This window comes from Pongo abelii, chromosome 12, assembly GCF_028885655.2.
Source record: "Pongo abelii isolate AG06213 chromosome 12, NHGRI_mPonAbe1-v2.0_pri, whole genome shotgun sequence".
NCBI classification, from domain to species: Eukaryota; Metazoa; Chordata; class Mammalia; order Primates; family Hominidae; genus Pongo; species Pongo abelii.
Window position 1 is genome coordinate 123,806,381 of NC_071997.2, and position 20,025 is coordinate 123,826,405.

At 45.5% G+C, this 20,025-nt stretch overlaps 1 pseudogene; it reads left to right on the plus strand.

The window, feature by feature from the left end:
- Positions 1-18,909: 18,909 nt before the first annotated feature.
- On the plus strand, positions 18,910-19,228 carry LOC112132087 (large ribosomal subunit protein eL30-like; annotated as a pseudogene).
- Positions 19,229-20,025: the final 797 nt, after the last annotated feature.

Sequence of the window (20,025 nt, forward strand, 5' to 3'; positions counted from 1 at the left end):
TGCGGGTAAAGGGCTTGGGGCACAAAACATTCCTTCAGGGATACGATTCTCTGCAGACCTGGCTGCTGGAACTGCCAGGTGTAACCTGAAACCAGTTTTATCTAACAGTCACTGGAACAACCTGCTGAAATCTAACACCATCACCCACAAATCAGTGTTTGCCAGCGTCCCCAAAACCTTACTAGTGCCAAGGAACTTTATTTCAAAACAATACACAGCATTTCTCCTCTTCATAAAACCTCCAACCTTCTCTGTTCTTTGGACATACGAGAGACCACCAGTCTGTGTCTATCCCCCGAACTGCAGTTCTTGCTTCCCAAATAAAACATGTTAAACTCAGAGATTTATCTCTATGTTTTATTTAACTTCAACAACGATAATGTAGTCTTGCTGCAGCGTCAATGACACACTAGTGAAATATTAGTGTCTGTGTTTTCACAGCCTCCTTTCGATAATGTTATTAGCTAGCATCTATGGATGCTTACTCCGAATCAGGCAGGGAGATATCTTACCTGCATGATATCATGGAAGTCTCATAAGAACCCTTTTGAGGGATATTCTGTGATAATCTTTTCTTTACATGTGAGAAAACAGAGGCCTAAAGAGGTTTGGTTAATTACCCAGAATCACGCCGCTTGTAAGTGAGAACGTCTGGATGCGGCCCGGGGAGGTCAGCCCCTGCTGTGCTGTGGACCACTGTCTTAATCTGTTTCATTTCCAGCACTTTTTCTCCTTGAAGTAAACTTGCTAGGCCCTGTCTTCATGGTACCCTCTACAGGGGCAATTCATCGAGGTCTTTGATGGCTTAACACCAAGGAAGAACTAGTGGGGAGTAAAAGGAGGCAGCCCTGTCCTGGGGAATTTGAGTGGCGCTGGGTAAGAGGAGGGCTTGGGAGCCCTTCAGATCCTCTGCATCAGTGACTGTCTTTCTGTTCTGTCCTCTGAAGGCTGGTAATGATTAGATTCTCTGGAAACAAATGGAGTGGTATGAATCTGGATCCTGTCTCATCTCTGACATGTATCACCTGTGGAGCATTCGAAAATTACCTCTTCACTCTGGGCCTCAGTTTTCTCATCTGCCAAATGGCATGATAATTTGTACATGGGTCATTGTAAGGATACAAATACAATACCTTGTGAGAATAATACATTGTAAGGGTAAATGAGACGAACAGAGTGAGAGCGCTTAGTGGACTATAATGTACTGCGTGAATTTCACGAGGATAATTCTTTGTTATTGGGAGATTCATGTGAGGATACTGTTTAAGATGCAATCTCACAGGTGCCCCTTGCCCTTGGCATTTCTCTATGTACTTGGCACCGTTAGGTAGCTGCAGGTAGGCCAGGGTGCGCTCGTTACTGCCCCAAAGGGAAGGAGCAGAGCAGGGTAGAGGAAAATAAGGGCGGGACCTTTTTGGTTTTCAAAAGTCTAGGCCCTTTCATGGGGAACCTTCTGGGTTGAGGGAGATGCTCTGTATATTGTTCAAACTGAGTGCTTAAGATCTGTGCATTTTCTTTTTTTGAGATAGAGTCTCACTCTGTTGCCCAGGCTGGAGTACAGTGGCACAATCTCAACTCACTGCAACCTCCACCTCCCAGGTTTGAGCGATTCTCCTGCCTCAGCCTCCTGAGTAGCTGGGATTACAGGCATGCGCCACCATGCCCAGCTAATTTTTGTATTTTTAGTAGAGACGGAATTTCACCGTGTGGGCCAGGCTGATCTTGAACTCCTGACCTCAAGTGATCTGCCCGCCTCGGCCTCCCAAAGTGCCGGGATTACAGGCATGAGCCACTGCACCCAGCCACATTTTCTTCTATATAAATGACACCTAAAAACACAAAACAAACAGGTGTTTAGAGGAACAGGAAGGACTCAGGGCATAGACAACATATGTAACAGAAAATGTGGGATGAGAAGATATGGTGAAGGGCAAGCCTTTCTCACCTCCTCCCAGGCAATGGGTTGGAGAATCAGAACGCAAGAGTGGTGCTTGCATGCTCAGGTTCTAGAGAAAACAGGCTGAGCAGCCCATTCCCCAGGCTGCGTGCCTCAGGGACATCCCAAATCCCAAAGAAGCTTGGAGGCTCCAACACTTAGAAGTCATGGCTTCTAGGAGAAATGTTATGATATGCCCAAGTGGACTGAGCCTTTGTCCACCTCCCACCGTGCAGGAGCTGCTGAATCACGCTCCTGGGTCCAAGAGTAACACTGAGAATAACAGAGGACACCGACCAGGGGAGGGCCTTGTGGATAAACTGTGTGAATGCTTGGCTACAGGTCAGGCAGGACAGTGGAAGTTTCTGTTAATAACACAAGTTGAAACTAGCGTGTGAAGATGACGGTGAAGATGAGACGTCCCCTTTCCCAAAGCCTCAGAACTATGTAATTCTTGCCACCATCACCCTGCCCCTGGAACTTACCCAGAACCCCAGAGAAAAGAAGAGAGGGGAACTCCAGTATGACTGAGATCAGTAGTGAATGCCCCAGGAGAGTGGGAGCTAGTAATATAGAAAAATAAAGTCATATTTTTTGCATAGTTATTTTAATTTTTTTTTTTTTTGAGACAGAGTCTCACTCTGTTGCCCAGGCTGGAGTGCAGAGGTGTGATCATGGCTTACTGAAACCTTGACCTCCTAGGCTCAATTGATCCTCCCATCTCAGCCTCCCTAGCAGCTGGGACCACAGGTGTGCACCACCATGCCCAGCTAATTTTTTTACTTTTAGTAGAGATGGGGTCTCACTATGTTGTCCAGGCTAGTTTCCAACTCCTAAAGTGATTCTCCCACTTCCCAAAGTGTTGGGATTACAGGCGTGAGCCACCACACCTGGCCTGCATATTTGTGTTTGATTTCTGAGAGTTGCACCACTTCACAAAATTTTCTTAGCTATAGTTTCAAATCATGTAATCTACAGAGAGGGTCTCTGCGATGTCCTAAAAGTGCTCTTAGAATGCACACAATTAATTTAAAATAGAAGCCTGAATGCTACAGGAAGCGTTTTCAGAGTTAAGAAAGAGGTGTTTCCACTAAGTATGTTTGCCATCTAAAAGTCTTGGTAATGACCTTCTGTATTTCTTTGTGATACTTGCTTCAGCGTAACACAATGGTTTTATAATCTAGGATTTTGAGGACTGTGTATTATTACCCTAGATTTTCCTAATTAATAGAAGTATCTTGGAACATTTGTTTCCTCCATAGGAACATCCTTTCTTTTCCTATCCCAAGCCTCTCCCAGGAACCATTGCTGAACTTGTCTTTCCGAGGGAGGGCTGATGACAGAAGATGCCTGCTGGCTGCCCACCGCAATGCCTGGGCCAGTTTCCAGCTGCCGAAGACCCTTCTTCAGCACATGATGTTGGCTAATGTCAATATCAGGGGAACGGGGCATGGGACAGGAGAACGGTGTGGGGGCAGCCTTGGATCAACCACTAGAAAATCTTGCAAAGATCAAAAACAAACACACAAAAGGAGCCGAATCATTTAAAAGTCTTAGTCACATAAACGAAACCAACCCACAGCAAAGCAACCAAGCCAAACACCAAGATCAGGAGCACGGCTTGTTGGTTAAAGCAGCTGCAAGTGTGGCTGTCTGTGCTCTGCCTGTGGGGAAGGCACCCACCCACTCTGAATCTGTGTCCTCCCCTTCAAAATGGACACGAATCACATCCACCTCCTAGTGTGATTACAAGGGTTAAATGAGGAAAGCACTTTGTGTCTAGAATTACTTAAGGGAGGAAGATACTTTGTGTCTAAAACTACTTACGGATGTAAGGAGAATACCAAGAGCCAGACCAGATTTGTTTTCTGTGATTTTAGGGATGTTAAGCCCCTTCCCTTTAGGTGTCAGTTAACCCTTTAGAAGTCCCTCTGGGAGGAGATGTTTTGGGGGGTAGCCATTCCAATTGCTTTGGAAAATCTGGTCTTCAAGTGTTTCATTTATATGGGAAAGGGGATCTTATTTCTAAATATCTTCAAGCTTCGGGCTTTTGTTCTCATCCATTCATTCAACACACATTCTCTTACTGGTCTGGGACCACTTAGCCTCCATTTGGAAAACTATCCCTGTCCCAGACTCTGAAACCCACTGAGTCCTCAACAGGAGGTGTATAGGGAGGCCCAGGCCAGCCCTGCTCAGTGTTAGCGCCCTTGAAGGGCCAGAGATCTGGCCCACGCTCCAGTCCAGGAGGCCAGCACTGCCCATGCTGATCAGGAGGTGACTGCATACAAATTCTGACCTGCAACATCACGAAGCACAAAGTGGGGACGCCAGGGTCAGGTTTAGAGCCCTTGGGCTGTGCTTGGGGCCAGAGCCAAGAAAGCAAAGGACCTACTGCTGGGCGTGGGGAGGAGAGGGAAGGTGCCTGCACTGAGCACGGACCCCCTGGTCAGCTGCAGGTGTGCCATGTGGGAGAGGGTCAGCCTCACCCACACACAGAGGTTTGGGGCCCACCCTCAGTGGGGAGTCTTGCAACTGATCCTCCTTTGACCTTGACACTGTACTTCTCCAAGAACTGGCTTCTGATGGTCCTACTGCTCCCCCAAAGGGCTGCCTGTTCTGTCCCTGGGTCCCTCTTTTCCCTGCGCCTTTCCTGATACTGGTCTGTGTGCCCAGAAACCGGTTAGCTACCATCGGCCTCATCCCTGTTTGGACAAATTCCCAGGATCTTGGTTTTGTTCTGACTAATGAGACTTGTGTCTTGCCCCCTATGGACAGATTTCCAGGCTTCGGATCCTCTGGTGAGCCCATGCCTCCTGGACCCACCGTCAGGGTTGTCCTGGGCTCACAGTTCCACCATCCCACTGCCCCACGTTTGTGGTTTATTCCTCGCGCGCCCCATTAGTCCCATGCACAGAGCTCACTGCTCTTGCCCTTTATGACTCTGGACACAACTGTGTATCTGTGCTTATTATTCAGGTCTTTCCTACTAAACTGTCCACTTCCTGAGAACAAGGGCTAATGTCAATTTTCTTTTCTCTACTGTTGATTTCTTAGTGCCTAGTACAAAAAACATTTGTTGAATGAGTGAATGGATAATCATGAGTAAATGAATGTACATCCACCCTTATTTTCTAAAAAGTAATGGTAGGCAGCTTCCTTGCACATCTATTATTTTCCTTGATTGTTGGACAACCAAGGGTTAGAATCCTTTAAAGATGAGAGAATAGAGGCCCAGAGTGTTCATGATTCCACAGGCATAAGGCTACACGGCATGGACTAGCCATTGTAACCCCTGCAGGCAAGTCTTGGGGGTGGGCAGACACACACACACACACACACACAAATACACACATCACATATACATATACACATATATATACACATACACACAAATACACAGACACACACAAATACATACATCACATATACATATACACATATGTACACATACATGCAAATACACATACACACACAAATACACACATCACATATACATATACACATATATACACATACACAAAAATACACACACACACAAATACATACATCACATATACATATACACATATATACACATACACGCAAATACACATACACACACAAATACACACATCACATACATACACATACATATACACATACACACAAATACACACATACATATACAGACACACACACACACGTGTGCACGTGGAGAGGATGGAATGGGCTGGGCATGCATGCAGGCCACTGTGCTATAAATAGTGGCAGTCATGACCCTCCCCACGGCGCTGGGAGACGCTTGTGGAGCAGGAAGCATCGAGCTTGACATTCTTGACATTTCAGTGTCCACAAACCTTGGTGACCATGTAATCACAGTCCCAGCACAGTCCCTGGGGGCTGCTGGACAGGCCGAAGTCTTGTTGGGAAGTTTCTGGGCACTTGGAGAAGGGGCCCTGCCAGTCCCACAGCCTCCCTGGGGGCTTCCGGGCTCCCCCTGCCTCCCTGCCACCGAGTCCCCACTGAGTCTGCCAGGCCTTCCCTCCGACTGATCACCAAAAGGCCATTTGCCATATCTGCATCTCACGCAGCTGTGCAGGTAGAATACCAACAAGAACCCCTCTCCTTCAGGGATAATGGGAAAGTCCACGTGGCTTGAGTCGCTCTCCCTGGCCTGCTTGCCCTCCGCGAAGGGGGCCTGGGTGGTCTTTAGCTCCTGCTAAAGACCTCAGGCTCCGCTGAGCCCCTGCCCCCACCCCTGCTGGCACAGCTGTCTCTGCAGCAGCCCCTGCCACTGCGCCCCCACCCTCCCGCTCCACACCCGGCTTTTGAGTCTGCTCGGGGCCCTCGGCTTTGGTGTCTGTTGCCCCCATCCCCGTCCTTGACCTGAAGACCCTCTCAGTCAGAGTAGCCAGGGTCATCCTTGGGGAGACAGTGGGAGGTCATCTCCGTGTGCCTGTCCTGGCTGCTCACCTGCTTGGGCACTTTCTGGGCAGATCAGAGCCGCCTCAGCATGTTCAGCACCCCGGGCTGAGTGACGGGTCCCTTGCCTGTGGTGTTTGGTGGCATCTCTGATAACATCTTATAGCGCCCTTGTTGACTGTGAGGAGTCAGAAGCCAGCTCCCCGGGGGAGCAGGGCTGACCGGCCTGCCTGGACCGTTCCCTTCCCACAGCCCTGTGGCTGTGTGGGGGGCCCCCTTGGGCAGGCCACTGAGCGGAACTCCGTAAGACAGACGTAGGCCAGGAGGGAGCGAGGGCTCTGATGGGACCCCCGATGGAGGAGACCACCGTGGGGCCGGGTACGTGTCTGCCTGTGCCACCAAGGGAAACCCTGCCTCTCTGCGGGCCGCAGCTGATTCCTCAGTGTGAGGAGGCCCTGGCCCAGACACCTCTCTGATCCCCTCCCTCGGCGATGTTAACATGATTTGCGCCGTTCCCACAATGCGAGTCTCCCAGGAAATGGGGGAGGCCAGCAGTGTGTCTGGCCTGTCTGCCACTTCCTTCTGAGTTCCTTCTCCTCCCCTCCCTCACTTCAGAGGTCACTCTCTAGGGATCTGACCCTGAGGCCCGAGCACCCCTTTATCATCGCGCAGATCTACTGGCACCGTGAGGGTGGGCCCTGCCCAACCAGCAAGCAGGCCCCGGGGTGGTTCTGAGGCCCTGGTCGGGCCTCCTGTGGGGCTGGCTGGGCCCTTCAGGCCCCTCTGGACGGGGCGGGCCTATTTAGGAAATGCTTGCCCCGCCCCCCATAAGCTTCCTCCTCTTTCTTGCCCCTTGAGCTTCTCCACAGGGTGGGGGCAGCAGAGGCCATGCGCTTCCCGGGCTCAATGAGCTGTGGGCTTTTTGGAGACTGTTTGTTATTTCGCTTCCTGGCGGTTCTGCCAAGCGCCCTCCGGCCTCCGGAGCCGCCAGGCAGGTTCAGCTAAGGATTCTGAGCTCTGCTGCCGCCCTCTCCGGAATATCAAACAGGCCTGGGCGGCCGCCGGGAGCACTTCCCGATCTCTCAGCTGTCAGCCCGACAGGGGCAGTGTGATGGCAGGGGTGGTGGCAGGGGTGGCGGTGTGTGTGTATGTGGAGGGCCCGGGGGCAGGGGCACTGGCGCTTCCCAAACCCAAACCCAAACCCAGACCACATCAGGGCAGCATTCGGGCCACAGGAGTGGGCTGGATTCTGTCTATTTGCATGGTTTCAGCCTGCAGAGTTTAAAAAGGCATGAATGACAAGAATAACAAGCAGAAGTGTTCATTCTCGGGGAATGGGCAGTTCCACCTACGCGCCCACCTGTCTCCATCCACCAGCGGCTGGGGGAGAGCTGTGCACACGGCACTGGCCAGTGCCAGCGTCCTTCCTGCCGCACTCCCCTAACTGCAGAGAAGGATATCCAAGTTCCCAAAGCAGCTGCGTTTCTCTGACGTTTCCCAACGTAGCTTTAGGATCTGTGCAGAGTCTGCATCCTACTCTTGAACGTACCCATGCTTGCTATTCTATAGAAGGACTGTTTTCAGTCACTGACTGACCAGTTAAGGTACTGGTTTCACCTCAAATCTCTGAGTGAAGTTAACCCCTCAGGAAGATACACATCCATTCTCTGGCCTAGCTCCCTAAATCCGCAGGGCACACAGGTACCCTCGTTTGAGAAGCAAGAAAAGAACATATATTATTATTATTATTTTTTTTTTTTGAGACAGGGTCTCACTCTGTTGGCTAGGCTGGAGTGCAGTGGCACAATCTTGGCTCACTGCAACCTCCGCCTCCCGGGCTCAAGCAATTCTCCTGCCTCAGCCTCTCAGGTAGTTGGGATTATAGGCATGTGACACCATGCCCAGCTAATTTTTGTATTTTTAGTAGAAACGGGGTTTCACCATGTTGGCCAGGCTGGCCTCGAACTCCTGACCTCAGGTAATCTGCCCGCCTCAGCCTCCCAAAGTGCTGGGATTACAGGCGTGAGCCACTGTGCCTGGCCAGGATTATTTTCTTTAGAAGGCTCAAGAATCATCATATTCCACTATATCATTATTCATACCCACTTACTGTACAAATTTGTATGTACCACCAAGTCTCCAGTGCATCCTTTTCTCCTGCTGCTGTGGGACTCTGCACCATTGGTTTTCAATGTATAGCTGAAGGTTTGGAGCATGAGTGTGAATTCTCCCATGAGGAGGCCTGCTTTCAGCAAGTGTTAGTTCTGTACACACCAGAGCAGGAATGAGAGATTTAAGGAGATGGTTCTGGGTTTGGACTACACGCCCTGAGTTGGAGGGGCAGACCTCCAACTCTCACAAAGGAGGACTTCAGGGTCACAGAGAATTGCCAAGAGTGTTGGCAGGTCAGGAGCCCGGCCTGCTGGGTAGCCACGCACTTCTGCGGCTCCACAGCAGGAGCCAAGCATCCCGTCAGGAGGAAGCCAGTGGAGCCTGGGTTGCTTGAGCTGCTCTAGTTCTGAGACCCTGCTCTGGCACCGCGCAGCTCCGAACGTCACCAATCCACATGGTGTGTGCGGAGGGTTCTAGCCAGGGTCTTAGTGCTCAGTAAGTATGTGGTCAACCCGAACCTGAATCCAGTAGTCAGGTGACCGTGTTGGACGTGAGGTGGGAAGGAGGGCTGGGCTTCGTTTCAATGACTACTCAAGTGGCAATTGCACAGAGTCACTGCTGGGAAGTTGAGCCCACCAAAATGCAGGTGGTGGGCACATGACAGTGTGGGCAGACGCAAGGGCATGAGGTCCTGGCACATTGGCTCATGTAGCAGGGTGCAGACAGCCAGGCGGATATGGGGAAGAGGAGGCTGGGTGGGGGCAGGGGCAGGAGCCGGGCCGTGGAGGCCTGGTGCTCATCGTGCTTGGAGTTTGAGGCTCATTCTGAAGGTTCTGAGATGCTAGTGGGAAATTTGAAGTGGAGGAGTTTTACGGCTAGATTTTAGTTCAGGATGAGCCCCTGGCTCAGTTTGGAGAGAACGAATTAGCGGGAAGGAAGACCAGGGGCAGGAAGCCAGCTACAAAGGTGTCGCAGCAACATGGGTGAGAGAAGGTGGGGGTTTCAAGGGTAAGAAAAGAGGCCTCAGAGTGGGTGTTACGGTCAACAGCTCCAGGACTGGTGCCACACATCTTTTTGATATTGTTCTCTTTCTTCCTTCCTTCCTTCCTTTCTCCCTCCCTCCCTCTCTCTCTCTCTTTCTTTCATTCTCTTCCTTTTCTTCCTCTTTCTTTCTTTCTTTCTTTCTTTCTTTCTTTCTTTCTTTCTTTCTTTCTTTCTTTCTTTCTCTTTCTTCCTTCCTTCCTTCCTTTCTTTCTTTCTCTCATTCTGTCTCTCTCTCTCTTTTTCTTTTTTGAGACAAGCTCTCACTCTGTCGCCTAGGCTGAAAAGTGCAGTGTGATCACAACTCACTGCAGCCTTGACCTCCTGTGCTCAAACCATCCTCCTGCCTCAGTCCCCCAAGTAGCTGGGACTGCAGGCTGGTGCCACCATGCCTGGCTAATAGTATTATTTCTCTAATTTGATGTGACTCTTTTTTTAATGAGAAAGTATGGTGGGGTTATTGTTTTTAATTTTTAACATCTTTGAAGAGTGCTAGTCCCCCTCCCTCTTGGGTGGGGAAGAAAGTCGTGAATACCAGGGCTATAAGCTCCACTCTCTAGCCATGACAAGCCAGGGACAAGATGCTGTGTCCCTCAGGGATTACATCACAGCCCAGAGTTAAAATTTAACTTATCAGTAGTAGCTGCAAGGCTAGCTCTCAGTTTCCCCAGCCAGGATCTCCTGATTTGCCTCGTTACTGGGAGTACCTGGGGCTTAACACATTCTCCCAGGGAAGTTCAAGAGAACTGCAAGATTCAGGTCCATGGGGGCAGCACACTCCTCAAACCAGAAGTAATATGAGCCAAAGACCTCAGAGCCAGTGACCCCTGGCAATCTCACCTTAGAACCCAAGAGGTAGACTGAGACTCACCTCTACAAAGGCGGGGACCTTCCCCGCAGTCAGAGCTGCACCTCCAACATCCAACACAGTGCCCGGTGGCAATGATTGCTCACAGATAATGGCCAGATGAATGAATGAATAAACAACATGCCTGGAAAAGTCAATTAACATAATTCATATCCACAGACAAAAGGAAAAAAAATCTATGATCATCTCAATAAATGCAGGAAGAGTACATGACAAAATTCAGCTTCCATTTATGACAAAAACCCTCAGCCAAATAGGAACTGAAAGAAATTGTTCAACCTCAAGCTATCGTGCTAATATCAGACAAAGTAGACGGTAAGTCCAGAATTATTAGAGATAAAGAGGGGCATCATAATGACCAAATATTCAACTCAGCAGGAAGATGTAATAATTTAAAAATGTGTGTGCTCCTTAATAACATAGCTTCAAATTATATGAAGCAAACATGGACAGACTATAAAGAGAAATCAACAAATTCATAACTAGAGTAGGACAATTTAACAAATCTTTTAGTAAGTGACAGAATAAATAGGTGAACATCAGAACAAATATAGGTGATTTGAAAAACGTATTTAACAAACTTGATCTAGATGACCTAGAATGTTGTACCCTAACAGCTGCAGATACTCATTGAGTTCAAGTGCATACAGACCTTTCTATAGAATATAATCATACACTGAGTCATAAAACAAGTATTTTAAAATGTCAAAGAATTTAAATCACACAGACTATATTCTTTTATTATTAAGCTAGGAAATAACAAAAAGATGACTGGAAAATTCCAATATGTTTGGAAATTTAAAAATACACTTCTAGACAAACCACAAGTCAAAGATAAAATGACAGTGGAAATTAGAATGTATTTTGAACTGAATTAAAATGTAAATATTCAAAATACAAATTTGTGAGGTATGCTTACAGGGAGATATATTGAAAAAAGGCTAAAAATAAATAATCTAAGAAGTTAGAGTCTGGATGTGGTGGCAAGCGCCTGTAATCCCAGCTACTTGGGAGGCTGAGGCATGAGAATTGCTTGAATCCGGGAGACGGAGGTTGCAGTAAGCTGAGATTGTGCCACTGCACTCCAGCCTGGGCAGCAAGAACGAAACTCCATCTCAAAAAAAAAAAAAAAATTGCTGAATGTGGTGGCAGGCACCTGTAATCCCAGCTACTTGGGAGGCTGAGGCAGGAGAATAGCTTGAACCCTGGAGGTGGAGGTTGCAGCGAGCCAAGATCGTGCCACTGCACTCCAGCCTGGGTGACAAGAGCGAGCTCCCATCTCAAAAAAAAGAAGTTAGAGAAAGAACTACAAATTAAATCCAAAGAAAGTAAAAGAAAATAAATAGTAAAGAGATGAGTAGATTTTCATTAAATACAAAACAAATTTACAATAGAGGATGAACAAAACCAAAATCGGTTATTTGGAAACACTAATTGATAAATTCCCGATAGGCTGATAAAAAAGAACAGAGGTAGCACAAATAACTGTATCTGGAATGAAAACGATGATTGCTGGAAATATTTTAAAGGCATTTTTTAAAAAGATAAGAGGACATTGGCTGGGCGTGGTGGCTCACACCTGTAATCCCAGCACTTTGGGAGGCTGAGGCGGGCGGATCACAAGGTCAGGAGATCGAGACCATCCTGGCTAACACAGTGAAACCCCGTCTCTACTAAAAATACAAAAAATTAGCCGGACGTGGTGGTGGGCGCCTGTAGTCCCAGTTACTCGGGAGGCTGAGGCAGGAGAATGGCGTGAACCCGGGAGGCGGAGCTTGCAGTGAGCCGAGATCGCGCCACTGCATTCCAGCCTGGGTGACAGAGCAAGACTCTGTCTCAAAAAAAAAAAAAAAAAATTAAAATTAAAAAAAAAAGAGGACATTATTAGCAACTTTATGCCAGTAAATTTGGAAGTTTTGATGAAATGTATAAATTCCTAGAAAAACAAAAGTTACCAGAATGGACACAAGAATAAATAGAAAATCTTAATAATTAAATACGGCATTTAAAAACCTTCCCATGGCCAGGCGCGGTGGCTCACACCTGTAATCCCAGCACTTTGGGAGGCTGAGGCAGGTGGATCACGAGGTCAGGAGTTCGAAACCAGCCTGGCCAACGTGGAGAAACCCCATCTCTACTAAAAATACAAAAATTAGCTCGGCGTGGTGGTACGCGCCTGTAGTCCCAGCTACTCAGGAGGCTGAGGCAGAAGAATCGCTTGAACCCAGGAGGCAGAGGTTGCAGTGAGCCAAGATTTTGCCACTGCACTCCAGCCTGGCCAACAGAGTGAGACCCTGTCTCAAAAAATAATAATATATGTTCTTTTCTTATAGCTTCATAATGGTGGAGGAATTATATAATTTTTCTAGGCCTCCTTTTTATTTTTATTTTTGTAGAATGGGGATTATAATAATCTCCATTTTGTAGGTTGTGAGAATAAATATGTTTCATAAATAAGCACTTTGTTCAGTGACTGGCCCATACTAGAGGCTTGATAAATGTTCCATGTTATTAGGTGCTAAGGTCATTTAGATAGCGGTGGAACTGGGATTAAAATTAATCCAGACAAGATATGTTTTCTATCACATATCCTATGTCACAGGGCTGCTTATTAGCTGGGCTTGAATGGAATACTGGATTTAAATAGCATTTGCTATGAGTTATCATAAACAGTCTTCATTCTCAATTTTATATTTTGCAAAAGATCAAGGGTATTAATTCCTCCCACTTCTCAATTCCTATGAGTATACTTTGGAATCTCAAGTATTTTAGTGTATCTCTCCCCACTAAAGATGAAAGTACATTCTAAATAGTCCAATCACCATGTTAGAAAACTGTTTAGAATTGTTGGCTCCATCAGGGCCCCAAGAGGGAGAAGAACATCCGGCTGACCTGGGGGCTGTGGCCAGGGTTGCCCAGCCACTAATCACCTATCAAATGACTGTGTTTATAGAACAGCATTGTGGAGCATGGCTCCCTTGAATCAGATTGTAACCAAGACCTCATTAAGCGGCACAGAGAAAAAAAAAGTTAAAGGACACATTAGTTTCCAAAAGGAATGTTTGGAAAAGTACTCAAAGATGAAGCAGCTGAAAAAAGAACTGTGTGTCTTATTAATTAGCACATCAACAGACTTCTGTCCCGTGGATTTGATCACAGTGAATGCACTTTTGGATGTGAATCAGCAGTTCTTGAATCTTAATGAAACCAGTCAGCAAGAGTTAATCACAGCTGGTTCCCGAGCTTATATGTAATTAAAATATCCAGCCAAAAGAGAATGTCTTAAAAAAAAGAGATAGTTTATCACTTTATCATTTTTAAGAGTGTGAGTTAAGTATTTTATGATATAAAATTTTGAAGGCAGACTGCAAACATCTAAGTACAGCATGATGGCACCAACGTGGAAATGTTTATACATGGCAAAGAACGGAAGACATATACAATGGGGAAAATCGTTATGGTATTAGGATAGTGAGGTTAGGACTGCTGACTAAAATTTTACTTTAATGCTATTATGTTGTTTGTATTTATTTACTTATTTTCTTGAGACAGGATCTCTCTCTGTCACCCAGGTTGGAATGCAGTGGCGCAATCTCGGCTCACTGGAACCTCTGCCTCCTGGGCTGAAGTGATTCCCCGACCTCAGCCTCCCAAGTAGCTGGGACCACAGGCGCATGCTACCTAATTTTTGTATTAGGTATGCCTAATACAAATCAGCGCATGCCTGGCTAATTTTTGTATTTTTGTAGGAACAGGGTTTCATCATGTTGCCCAGGCTGGTCTCAAACTCCTGGGCTCAAGTGATCTGTGCCACCTTGGCCTCCTAAAGTTCTGGGATTACAGGCATGAACCACTGTGCTTGGCCAAATGTTATTGTGTGTTTTGTTTTTTAAAATAAAACAATCTTTGGAGGGGCCCTGGTTTCTTGTTCATCTTTGATGTACATCTTACTGTCCCATACTGATATTAAAATCACTGAAAAAGCACTTCCTCCAGCGTGATTAGTTGATTAGATAACACAGCTAACATCTATGCAGACATTGTAGTTAAAATCTAAGGTCAGTGAATTGAAAAGTGAATCTTCTGGATAAATTGTTCGCAGTTTTATTTATATTAATTTCTACTCCACCTCCATTGTAAGAGGATATAAAGACTGCAGAATTTTCTAATATGGATAGTTAATTCTTTTGGTGTTAACAGTAACCATGTGTGCCTGACTTTTAAGTATATCTACAGTTGTAAAGTCTACTTTATTTAATGTGGAATTGTTATTTTTACCTAAAATAAGTAAGGCTTTTAAACATGGATATACTGTAGCATTGCCAGAAATAGAACCAAAATTAGATTCCCTTGTAGAGAACTTAATAGTTAAGAAGAAAAAGAGCAGGTGGAAAGGCATAGGTCTCCTTCCAAAAGTATTGTTATCCAGAGGAAGGAGCTTTCTAATTGCACCTGACATCATAAGGGACAAAACATTTGAACTCCTGGGATATTTTCTAACAAAATACTGAGATTACTTTTGTTTTTCTCTCATATCCTAGTTTGAGAGTTCGTTCTGAGTTTTTACTCAACATATTTAATGAAATATAGATGCCATGTCACTGTGGTTAGTTCGTACATATTAGAAGTTCATTCATTCCCTTAGCTGGCTAACAAATCCCAGAGAGCTAAATTGCATAATGCAATACCTAGCATTTCATTGTTGACATCCACTTAGCCTGAAATCTCTTGTTGGCCAGGAGGGGGAACAGAATATAGCCACAGCCATGGTCAGTAAACTTCTGTGTATTTTGTCTCGGCCACTGTTGGATTGCTTGAGCCCAGGAGTTTGAGACCAGCCTGGGCAACATAGTGAAACCCTATCTCTACAAAAAAGTAAATTTAAAAAAGCTATTCTGGTGCAGTAGTTCATGCTTGTAGTCCCAGATACTTGGGAGGTTGAGGTGGGTGGATTGCTTGGGCCTGGGAGGTAGAGGCTGCAGTGAGTCACGATTGTGCCACTGCCCTCCAGCCTGGGCAACAGAGCGAGAGCCTGTCTCAAAAAAAAAAAAAAAAAGATTCATCTGAACTGGACCCATCTAGATCTCAAACATATTTTTGCACGGCCCTGTTTATAAGCAACTTGATTAAAGATGTATTACAAGTTTCATGGGCCATATAACTTTTAGTGATTTATCAACAAAGATTTAGGATCATTGGTAGAAAAGAGAGGCTTGTCTTTGTGAATCCTGCAGTTAGGGCACGTGAGGAGTCTTCGTAGTGTCTGGCCACCATCTCTTCCTGCTCAGGTCCAGGAGCCATCGTGTCAAGTTCTTTATTGTCAGATGTGCCTTGGCTGGGTAGTTTCACATTTCTCATTATGAGGAAAAAGTAGCAATGCTGTTACTGCTCTCAGTGCTGTGGCTTTTTGGGACCTGTTAATATTGAAACTATAGATCAACTTGTCTCTGGAGTTCCCTGATGTCATTTGTTTCATGCTAGGTGCATCATTACTAGGACACCGTATCCTCCATCATGGCCCTGGTGAATATTGGCTTCCAATGGCTCCCTAAAGGCTGTCACCATAATTTGTTTATGATGACACAAATGCGAGTCTCGCCCAGAGGGTGCAGGAAAATGTTTTCTGGTCATCTTAAACTTACTGTCTAAGGTTTTGCAGCCATGTCTTCTCTTGATTACCTTATGCCATGATTACCGCATTCGTAGAATGTGGTCTCTTTCAGTGCTGACCTCACCCTTTCCTTTCACAAACCATCACTAGTGGGGAGGCTAGGTGAGGGGCAAAGAGTGATCCTATTCACCCAAAGAAGGTCCATTCCTCATCTGGCACACTTCCCTACCACATGGCATAGCTCAAGACCAACCTATGAAAACAAATGTCACCACATGGTCGGAGGCAAGAGAGGACATCATTCCGAAAATGGAGGCAAAAGAGCACATTGATCAGAAGGGATGTTGACAATGTGGAACAAAGGCCTCAAAGGCCCTTGGAGGAGAGAGGTGCTGTTCTCCCTAGAGAACTGCCCTACACGTGGTACAGACCTGCAGAGAGAATGGAGTGGCTGCCCTGGCTGCCAGCCACAGCAGGTGTGCAGGTAAAGAACACCACCACCCCCTGCCATCCATGATGCTGTAGACCAGAGGCCAACACACTATATGTGGTTGGAACATAGAAAGGAATGAGCCAACCCATGGGCATACAGATGTGGTTCAAGCACAAGTGCCTGCCATGTGCTTAGTAGTTCAGAGCCCTGAGCTTTTCCTGTGTCCAATGCAAGTGTGAATCAACCGAAGTCAGCACATCAGCACAGCACCATTCTAGTCACCCATCTCAGGATCCCATGAAACATTGCGCTGGCCAGCTGGAGCAGTCTATTTTTTGTGCTGTTGTCCTAGAACTTGGGCCCTGGGGGACAACACCTTCAATATGAGTCTTGACGCTCCACAGGGCATCTGGTCAACCTCACATGCAGGCTAGAGGGTTGAAGAGCAATCTGAAGGGAAGAAATGAGGACAGGGCCCACACTATCCCTGGTCCAGACTTGGGGCATTCTTCTTGGTTAGCTGTGCATATCCCAATCAGTCCCAGGCACTGGGGGGACAGAAAACTTTGAAGAAGGCACTGCAAAGCATGGAGCCCCTAGAGGCTCAGGTAAGGGCTCCATTTGGCCAGATCTAAACGCAGTACTTGCTGCAGCTTCACTTGTAACTGGACTCCCAACCCACACATATATGTATTGTCACTAAACACTGGGTGTTTGCTAATGGTGTTCCCTCTGCCTGATAGCCCTTCCCGCCATCCCAGCCTTTACCCGGACAACTCTTATCATGATTTAAGATCCAGCTCAGGCATCACTGTCTTCACCAAGCCTCCCCTAAACCCTCAGCCTGGGCAAGGCACCTCCTCCTCTGTGCTTTCCTTCATCACTGCACTCAAACCACCACGTGGTATCCTAACAGTGTCTGTGTCTGTTTTCCCAAGTAATTGGTGATCTCCTTAAGGTCAGAGATTGTTTCTATTCATCTTTGTATTTTTAGTCACCTGCAGAGTAATGGATAGATACATCATTGGTGTTTGACAAAATGCCTGCTGAATAATAAGTGACTAAAGGAATGTGTGAAGGGCTTGAAACTCCTTGGTAATAATTATAAGGGTATTTGCACAGACTCATTATCATTTTGAAACATCTAATTTTAAAGGTTTCTTCCCCAGTAAACATGATGTACCTTTCAGCTCTCATTATCCCTACTTGAATTGTCCTGGCTTTGGTAACTTCCTACTGCAGTCCCTTCCATGGCATTTTCCTATATAGAATGTACATTATGCCATCAGGACAGTGATTGCCATACTGTCAGTGGGCAATACATCGATCATTATTGTTGGAAGACTTGAATTTTAATTTCTCATTATAGTGGGCTATTTTTTCAGTCCAAACACTCCTAATAAAAACAACTAAAAATGTTAGGTAAATTACTATTGGGCACCATTTTTTTTTTTTAACCCAGCACATAATGAAGCAAGCAACACGTGTGAGAACCATCTGAAAAACAGACAACAAAAACAAATCTGGGAACACTTTTAGACCTTGAAATTATTGGACATGGACTATAAAATAACTGTGCCTACTGTGGTCGGTTGAATCATGGCTCCTCAAGATGTCCATATCCTAGTCTCTGGAACCTGTAAAAATGTTACTTTATATGGTAAAAGGAACTTTGTGGATATGATAAAATTAATGATTTTGAGATTGGAGAGATTATTCTGGATTATCCAAGTAGGCTCAATGTAATCACAGGTGTTCTATAAGAGAAAGGCAAGAAGATCAGAGAGAAAAAAATGTAAGGATGTAAGCAAAAGTCAGAGAGGAGATAAGATCTTACACTTCTGACTTTGAAAATGGGGGAAGGGCTCACAAGCCTAGGCATGTACATGGCTTCAGGAAGCTACAAAAGGAAAGGAAATGGATTTTCCCCTAGACCCTCCAGAAGAAAGTGAGGTCTTTTGATACCTTGATTTTAGCCCAGTGAAACTGATTTCAAAATCCTGACCTCTAGAACTTTAAGATAATAAATTTGTGTTGTTTTAAGCCACTAAGTTTGTAGTAACTTGTTATAGGAGTAATAGGAAACTAATACATTTATTATGTTTAAAAAAGTAAAGATTAGCTTAAAGATATCTCTGAAAAGATGAAACTGCTGTTAGATTTCAAAAATAACTAAATAGTACTTCTAGAGATTAAAAACACAATAGCCAACGTTTAAAACTCAGTGGATAAGTTCAATAGCCAATTCAACACAGCTGAAGAGAGAATTGATGACCTAGAAGTTAAATCAGAAGAAATCTAGGAGGCAGCAAAGAGAGACAAAAAGATATACAGTAAGTTAGAGAGGCTAAAGTGATAAAGTCTAACTTAAATTTAATCAGAGTCAAGAAGGAAAAGAGTGGATGGAAAAAGATAGTATCTCAAGAGGTATGGGTGCCTTTCTCACTTTCCACCATCTTAGTGGCTGCTCTTGGTTGGAGGCCATCCCACACCTAGGCAGGAAGATGGTAGGCACAAAGAAGACGAAAAAGTCACTGGAGTTGATCAACTCTACTTATGAAAAGTAGAAAGTACATGCTGGGGTACAAGCAGACTCTGAAGTTGATCAGACAAGGCAAAGTGAAATTGGTCATCTGCTCTAACAACTGCCCAGCTTTGAGGAAATCCAAAACAGAGTACTATGAAATGTTGGCCAGGACTGGTGTCCATCACTACGGTGACAATAATATTGAATTGGGCACAGCATGTGGAAAATACTACAGAGTATGCACACTGGCTCTCATTGATCCAGGTGATTCTCATATTAGAAGCATGCCAGAATAGACTGGTGAGAAGCATACTACGCAAAATTTTTCTTTTTCTTTTTTTTTTTTTTTTAAGACGGAGTCTCGCTCTGTTGCCCAGGCTGGAGTGCAGTGGCGCAATCTCGGCTCACTGAAAGCTCCATCTCCCAGGTTCATGCCATTCTCCTGCCTCAGCCTCTTGAGTAGCTGGGACTACAGGCACCTGCCACCATGCTCAGCTAATTTTTTGTATTTTTAGTAGAGACGGGGTTTCATTGTGTTAGCCAGGATGGTCTCTATCTCCTGACCTCGTGATCTGCCCACCTCGGCCTCCCAAAGTGCTGGGATTACAGGCGTGAGCCATCGCGCCTGGCCTCAAAATTTTTCTTTATGAAAACTTGCCAGAACTTGTTTTAAAAACATTTTTGAAAAAGGGTATTGGCTGAAATTTTCTACTGCCAGTGAATAACATCAATGTGCAGATTTAAGTATCCCAATCAATCCTGGATATTTTGGGGTGGCTTTATAGAGGCAGTATAGCATAGTGGTCTAGAACAAAGATTTTTAAAGTTTGTAAGCACTATAGAATTCTAGTTTTGCCTTATTAGCTACGTAATTTTGGGCAAGTAAATTGATCTCTCTGAGCCTCCATCTCCTGATATATTAAAATAGGGATAGTATCTGATTTATTGGTTGGTTATGAGGAATAAATATGTATAAATGTGATTAGCATAGTCATAGGTCCAAAGTAATATGCAGTACATAATTGGTGATATTTTCAGTAGTGTTCAAAGTAAATTTTCTCATGATGAGTTGAAGTCTGCTTTCTGATAATTT